This window comes from Conger conger, chromosome 5 (assembly GCF_963514075.1).
Source record: "Conger conger chromosome 5, fConCon1.1, whole genome shotgun sequence".
NCBI classification, from domain to species: domain Eukaryota; kingdom Metazoa; phylum Chordata; class Actinopteri; order Anguilliformes; family Congridae; genus Conger; species Conger conger.
Genome location: NC_083764.1, coordinates 64,851,815 through 64,859,314, shown reverse-complemented (window position 1 = coordinate 64,859,314; position 7,500 = coordinate 64,851,815). Strand labels below are relative to the sequence as shown.

The following is a 7,500-nucleotide window of genomic DNA, read 5'->3' as shown; positions in this document are numbered from 1 at the left end:
TCTTTTTATACTTTATTTTAATAAAACTGTGTTCACAATACTTTCTGATGGCTTATTGCGTGTGCACACCTGTGATTGTGTCCGTGTGAGAGTGTCTGAGTGTGTGTGAGACAGTGTGTCCGTGTCAGAGTGTGTTGGGGTGTGTGTGTGTCTGTGAGTGTTAGAGAATGTTTGAGAGCATGTGAGGCTGTGTGTGTGTGTGTGTGTGTGTGTGTGAGAGAGAGAGTGAGTGTGGGAGAGTGTGTGTGTGTGTGTGTGTGTGTGTGTGTGTGTGAGAGAGAGAGAGAGAGAGAGAGTGAGTGAGTGTGTGTGAGTTTCCATGTCAGTAATTGTCAGACGTGGCCATTTGGAACCTTTACGGTCTTATTGATATTTCCCACCATGCACCAGTGCCATGTGCTCTTGGGTAACTGATGTAATGGCTCCTTTGATTACTTCCTCTTCCTCTTCCTCTTCCTCTTCTCGTTGGGCTGAATTTTCTGCTGGCCTCTCGGGCCTGAGGCTGACTGAAACGTGGATGTGTATCTCCCAATTTGGTGGCCAGTTGTACCCCATCTAATCCGGTTAGTGTGGGCTGGGGGATGCAGCGCTCCCAGGCCGTCTCTCAGCGGTGTGACACGGAGAGAGGCTCCGCCGTCAGGGGGACAGAGAGAGGCCCAGGCCTCGGGGGGGGGGGGGGGGAGCGCAGTCTGTTTTTGTTCTTCAGAGCCAGACTCCACATTACCTTGGACCTCCCCATGGGGTCTGGGCCCGATTTGGGGAGGAGCGTCTCCAGCCCCCAGGCTGTGTCAATGAGGCCAACCCCGGCTCCTCTGGAGCAGCGAGAGCACAGTGTGGAGCACACACAGTGAGTCCAGAGCTGCTGAAGTCTAATGAACCCACGGGCTGTCTGCTCGCTGTACCCGGGACAAAACAACCTGTCCTCCCTGTGCTCCTGCTCCTCCCTGTGCTCCTGCTCCTCCCTGTGCTCCTGCTCCTCACTGTGCTCCTGCTCCTCCCTGTGCTCCTGGTCCTCCCTGTGCTGGGTGGTTTCAGGTGGTGACCCTCATTCTCCCCAGGGAGTCCCTGCAGTCCTGAGTGTCTGGTGGAAACTCCAGGTGAGGCAACTTTTAGCCAAAGAGAAAACAATTACACATCATCAGTAAACAGCGTAAAAGCTAGAGACTGCTACAGCACATGCAGAGTGCTTGTTTTGAGATCTATTAGATCTATTTTTGTTTTTTTAGACGGAAATATTTATCTGTGTGTGTATGTGTGAGTGAGTGAGTGAGTGAGAGAGTGAGAGAGTGAGTGAGAGAGAGTGAGTGAGTGAGAGAGTGAGTGAGAGTGAGTGAGAGTGAGAGAGAGAGTGAGTGAGTGTTCTGGGTTCCTCCCACTCGGTGACTTTGCTCCCCAGGCCACCATCCGGCTTCCACTTTAATCAGGCTTTAATTAATGTGAGAGAGAGGGGGGAAAGAGGGAGAGAGAGATTGGGGGTTTGGGGGTTAGGGTGTCTGACGCCTGGAAATTTGTTTTTGACAGGCGGTTGGTAAGTCATTAGGAGAATGGACGCTCTTCCCCTCTCCTCTGTGTTCCCTTAATCCTCTCTATTTCCTCCCACTCTCTCCTCTCCGTGTGTGTGTGCACGTGTGTGTGTGTGCGCGTGTGTGTGTGTGTGTGTGCACGTGTGTGTGTGTGCCCGTGTGTGTGTGTGTGTGTGTGCTTGTGCGTGTGTGTGTCCCTCTGAAGCCAAGGGGAGCACCTCCTCCAGACTCCCTCCCACGGAGGACGAGTGTTATTGTACCTCTGGACGTAATTTAATGTCTTTTTTCAGGGGAGGTCTGTGTGACAGCAAATTATCTGCTGAGAAAATGGTGTGAAATTCACTTCACAGACCACCTGACAGGGCTCCCACGACTGCTGCTGTTCTGTGGGGGTCGGGGGGGTTCAGACACGGTGTGCTCACCACTCATACGCACCCTCATACATCCTCATACATCCTCATACAGGAGCGGACGTCTGGAGGGTTGCCGGTTTGATCCCCCGCCCGGGCTGTGTCGAAGTGTCCCTGAGCAAGACGCCTAACCCCCAAATGCTCCTGACGAGCTGGTCGGCGCCTTGCATGGCAGCCAATCGCCGTCGGTGTGTGAGTGTGTGTGTGTATGAATGGGTGAATGAGAAGCATCAATTGTACAACGCTTTGGATGAAGGTGCTATATACATGCCAACCATTTACCATATGTTGGTTTTTGTGTTTGTTTGGTGGTTTTTCCTCCACTTAATATTTTAATTAGAAAGCAATCGCTGGTGTAAAATCCAGCTGTGACCGGCTTGAAGTTACCAGCTGTTTGAAAACCTAGCTTGAGCTGTTTTTCCTGCAGAGAATGCAGCTGCTCGATGCACAATTGTCCTCTTCCTGAAAAACAAAATCCACCGAGACTCACCTGCACGGCTGGAGGAATCTGGGTCCCTTCAGGGCTGAGCAGGGTTCTGCGTTCTTACCTGAATTCACCTGAATCCACCTCTTACTCAACCCCCCCCCCCCCCACCCCCCACCCCCCAGCTCAATTCATTTCATGTCGGTTGTGCTTTGCTGAAAAGAAAATCTCTCCTCCACCACATCCCCCTCTTCTCGCTGTCCTGTCTTGACACATCTCTCTTCTTTCACTCTTGGCCTTCTATCTCTTTCCGCCTCTTTCCTGCATTGTCCTGTACGGTGATAATGAACTCTTTCTCCGCGAAACCTTGTATCCTCCTTTCTCCTCCTTTCCGCCAGTTACCGAATCAGCTAAATGAGTTCCCTTTTGCGTTGTTCTTGTCCCTGGCTTCCTGTTGCTTTAGAAACGCCGCTGGAGTGCCGGTATAATGGGCTGGACTCGTGGGGAGCACATTGTGCCCTGACGTGGAGAAATGGCCTTTAACCAGCAGGACACATCACAGCCCCACCCAACATCAGCACACTCGGGCCCTGTGGCCTAGTGGCTCAGGTACACGACTAGGACCCAGAAGGTTGGTGGTTCAAGCCCCTGTGTAGCCACGACCAGCTGTTGACCCCACATTGCTCCGGTCGTCCCTTGCTTAGTCTAATCAACGGCAAGTCGCTTTGGATAGAAGCGTCGGCTAAATGAACTGTAATGTAAATGTGCAAATGGGGCCTGTTTGTAGGAATGATGTCAGATGGGGGAACCGGAGAAGGGTGCATCGTGCTAGTGTAGCAGGTGGGAATTCGCCTGAGTCCGAGGTGGGACCTGAACCCCGGCCTTCTCACTTGTGCAAATATTTGTTGAACGAACGCGTTACCAGTCAGCTAAAGACAAACTCAAAGGGCAACAACGTTCTTTTGAATTTGAGGGTTACCTCATCGAGGAGTGTTGTCGCGATAACCTGCTACTGCACTTCACCGTGCTTACTAGCGAACTCGCTGAGCTGACCATGCTACACTCGCAGGGCTGATGCTGGTGTATGCATCGGCAGATTGGGTGAGACGAACAGTGAGACCGGGCGGTGTGTGTGCAGGCAGCGGATGACCCAAATGACTGGAGCCGAAATGGCGTTCCTGCACAGGGTGTGTAGCACAACAACATGAAATAACATGGCAGGGTCTGGCTGTTCAGCCCAGCAATGCTCACCTTGTCCTACCTGCTGCTTGGTTTACCTGAAAGCTAAATAGTATCTCGCACCGTATCACGCCTGGTCTTGAAAACCCCCAGTGTTTCTGCCTCCATTACATGCACTGGGAAGCTATTCCACACTGTGACCACTCTCTTTGTGCGAAGAAATACTTCCTAATATCTGTGCGGAATTTATCCTTTGCCGATTTCCATTTATGCTCTCTCGTTCTGCTAACCGAACTCCCCCTGGAGAATCGCCTGTAGCTCACTTTGTTAGTGGTTTTTCAATTCATTAAAAGGACTATCAAATCCGCTTTTACTCATCTTAAAGCGGTTAAGCATCTTAAGTCTGTTCTCATAACCTTTAACTATTGTACATCGAATCAATCTGGTTGCCCTTCTCTGAACCTTTTCCAACGCCTCTATATATTTCTTATAGTGCGGTCCCCAGAGCTGCTCACTGTACTCTTAAGTAATGTTGACAGTCGTATCTTCTCCCCCTCGTAAGACTTGCCGCTTGTAGACTTTAGTACGGGCAAAACAACAGGAGCTAAGATGGCCTCCCTGCACAAGCCTTTGGCTGAGATGATGCGTGTTGTCATGGCGATTTCTGTCCGTGAACAAGACCAGCCTTCCCGTTACAGCCTTCCCCACCCCCCCCAAAAAAACCGAGGTACATCACCACAAACGCCAGCTCCAGATTCATAATGGAGTATTAATAACAGATATTCACCGAAGCATGAAATTGAAGGGCTTTGTTGGCGCAGATAAAGGCTTGCTGCAGGGCAGGACAGAACTGCCCGTCTCTGATGGCCTTTTGTGGGCTTCGCGGTTAGTGGAAAACGGGTAGTGGAAGGATAGAAGGCCCAGGTAGTGGGTACACTCCAGGGACGCTTGACTCCTCGGGGAGGCCCAGCGGTTTTCTCCTTTGCGTAGGTTGACTGATCCTACCCTGGCCTCCAGAGAGAGTGTGTATAAGATGTTTTATTCCCCAGATATCGACCCTTTCTGTCCGTTCCCACAAGACTGGACTTCAGTAGCATCTGTCCTTATTTGCAGTCATTTTTATAAATAAATTGTTTATTGTATTTTTTTTTACCAAGAAGCTGGCAACGTTTTGAGAATTATAATGCTGATGTCACAATCACTACTGGTTCCGTTAAGAACATTCCAATCGCATGTGTGATGTCACACCTGAAACGAGTTAAAAACCACACAAACAGAAGTATTGAGATAGTTGATTTGGTGTTCAGTTTTTCCGGTATCGCGTCACGGAGAACACGTCCCCCTCCTCCCTACCTGTATGAATGCAGTGTGCATTTCAATTTAGAAACAGTAGCCTTGTTGAGGAACATGTCAAAGAAAATCCATACATTTTTGCCAAATGTTGACTGATGCTGGAGCTAATTGTGTCCGTAGGCAATAGTCCTACTGCTCAGGTACAATAATTAGGCCTTCTGCAATGGCTTCTGACTCACAGACAAGCTCCAGTGGGAGGCTGCAATTCCATTGGTTCATGCGTACTGACCCCTACCTTTGATAGGGGGTCGGAGAATGCAAATGAAGTTGCCTAAAAACAGGGTACAGTGCGCTAACAGGCCTCTTGTGTTCCTGTTGCATTCTGGGTAGAGCTCCGTGTGGGCAGACAGGGATGCTGACCTGGGATGAAGTGGGGTCCTTAAAAACCAACAAAGCAGAGCTCTGCCGTTGGGTCCCTAAGCAAGGCCCTTAACCCAAAAACTGCTCCAGGGGGGATTGTCCCCTGCTTAGTCTAATCAACTGTATGTTGCTTTGGATAAAAGCCCCAGCTAAATAACTGTAAGGTAGAATTGGACAAGAGACAATTAGTTACTGCCCCAGAATAAGATTAATAGGTATGTGTAATCTGTAGTCCCTTGGCTGGTAAAAAGCAGGCAATTTAAAATGAGAGGGAATATATTTTAGTGTGCATTAATACAGTCACTCTAACAGGATTTGTGAAAACGATGTAGTATATGATATGTAATTGTAATTCGACATGTAATTCAAATTCCTGATTTTCTATATATGTATATAAAACATTCCATCACATAAAAACGTGACAATATGCAAGAACATTCTGGTTCTGGTTTAGAAAAGGAAAAGTATTTTAGTTGTGATGAAATGATAGAGTTTGCGGAAGTCGGGCAGGGCGGGGCGGGGCAGGGCGGGGCGGGGCAGGGCAGGGCAGGACGCTCCAGCTGGGCCTGACATTCCGAGCGGACGGAACTCTGTGCACTCGGCGGTATTCCGAGGAGGGGAGATCAAAGCCAGTCAGTGAGTCCCGCTCGGAAGTGGAGGAAGTGTCCCAGATCTGTTCAAATCTCCCCAGGTTCCCGGCTAATGGAAGTCTGTGTGTGTGTGTGTGTGTCTGTGTTGCACGCAACGGCTACTGGAGGGTCAGAGCAGCACTGACAGAGCTCACACTCACACACACACACTCACACAGACACACTCTCACACAGACACACACACACACACACTCACACAGACACACACACACTCACACAGACACACACTCACTCACACACACTCACACATCCACACATACATTATACAGGGTGGACCTCTCTGAACTCGATGTGCTCCACTGCTATTTCAGGCCAATGATCGATGTGTTCCCGGGTGAAGAGCCTATTGGCTCCCCCTGTTTTTAGCGTGTAGCGCGTTGGGTATTTTTCCTTTCTGCAGTGGGGTTAACCCTTTCGTGCCAGCGGATGGTGAGTGGGGTTAACCCTTTCGTGCCAGCGGATGGTGAGTGGGGTTAACCCTTTCGTGCCAGCGGATGGTGAGTGGGGTTAACCCTTTCGTGCCAGCGGATGGTGAGTGTGGTTAACCCTTTCGTGCCAGCGGATGGTGAGTGTGGTTAACCCTTTCGTGCCAGCGGATGGTGAGTGGGGTTAACCCTTTCGTGCCAGCGGATGGTGAGTGGGGTTAACCCTTTCGTGCCAGCGGATGGTGAGTGTGGTTAACCCTTTCGTGCCAGCGGATGGTGAGTGGGGTTAACCCTTTCGTGCCAGCGGATGGTGAGTGGGGTTAACCCTTTCGTGCCAGCGGATGGTGAGTGGGGTTAACCCTTTCGTGCCAGCGGATGGTGAGTGGGGTTAACCCTTTCGTGCCAGCGGATGGTGAGTGGGGTTAACCCTTTCGTGCCAGCGGATGGTGAGTGTGGTTAACCCTTTCGTGCCAGCGGATGGTGAGTGTGGTTGCTCACACTACCTGGGTGTCGGGGGGGGGGGTTGCTCACACTACCTGGGTGTCGGGTTCCAGAATGTTTGGGACGAGCGGTCCAGGGGGACGTTGTGTGATCCGTCTGGTCTCGGCTTGGGGAAAAATAAGAGCCTTAAATCTTCATTATGACAGAGCTGTTAATCCCCTGGGAGATAATCTGCTGTGAAAGCAATGGAAAGATCGTTTTAATGAATAGAAACGTGATTAGAATAGATTAGAATTCATTAGACAGAAAGATGTGCCCCTAAAATGGCTGACTGGTCCAGCACCAGCACAGCAAAAGGAAAGGCCTGGAATCTGGCAAAGGAGCCCCTCTCATTGGTCAGCTGAGGAGTGATGTCACAAAGGCGAGAGGGACACATCTGTGCAGCACTGTGTAAACGGTTCCCAGCCAAAACAAATATCCTCTCGAAATGTGAAAATGAAATGTGTAGCTCAACATATTCAACATGTTAAACTCACAAATGTGACTTGCCTTTGCCTCCCCCCTGAACTGACCGTTTTATCACAGTTTGGACTTAATGCACTATTTTCTGAGGGAAAAGCTGAGCTGTTTACTCCCGTAAACTGTATTTCTCTCTTTCTCTCCCTCTCTCTCCCCTTCGCCCTCCCTCACTCTCTCTCTCTCTCTTTAAGTAAATGAAGTGAAGGTCCACAGTAC

The 7,500-nt window shown here is 50.1% G+C and overlaps 1 protein-coding gene across 1 annotated transcript in view; it reads left to right on the top strand.

The window, feature by feature from the left end:
- sirt6 (sirtuin 6) overlaps positions 1 to 16 on the top strand; it is a 16,742-nt gene extending 16,726 nt beyond the window's left edge. The window contains exon 8 of the mRNA XM_061242938.1: positions 1 to 16. This exon is cut by the window's left edge and continues 1,619 nt beyond it. The gene's annotated coding sequence lies outside the window, so the exon portion shown is untranslated.
- The last annotated feature ends 7,484 nt before the right edge of the window (positions 17 to 7,500 follow it).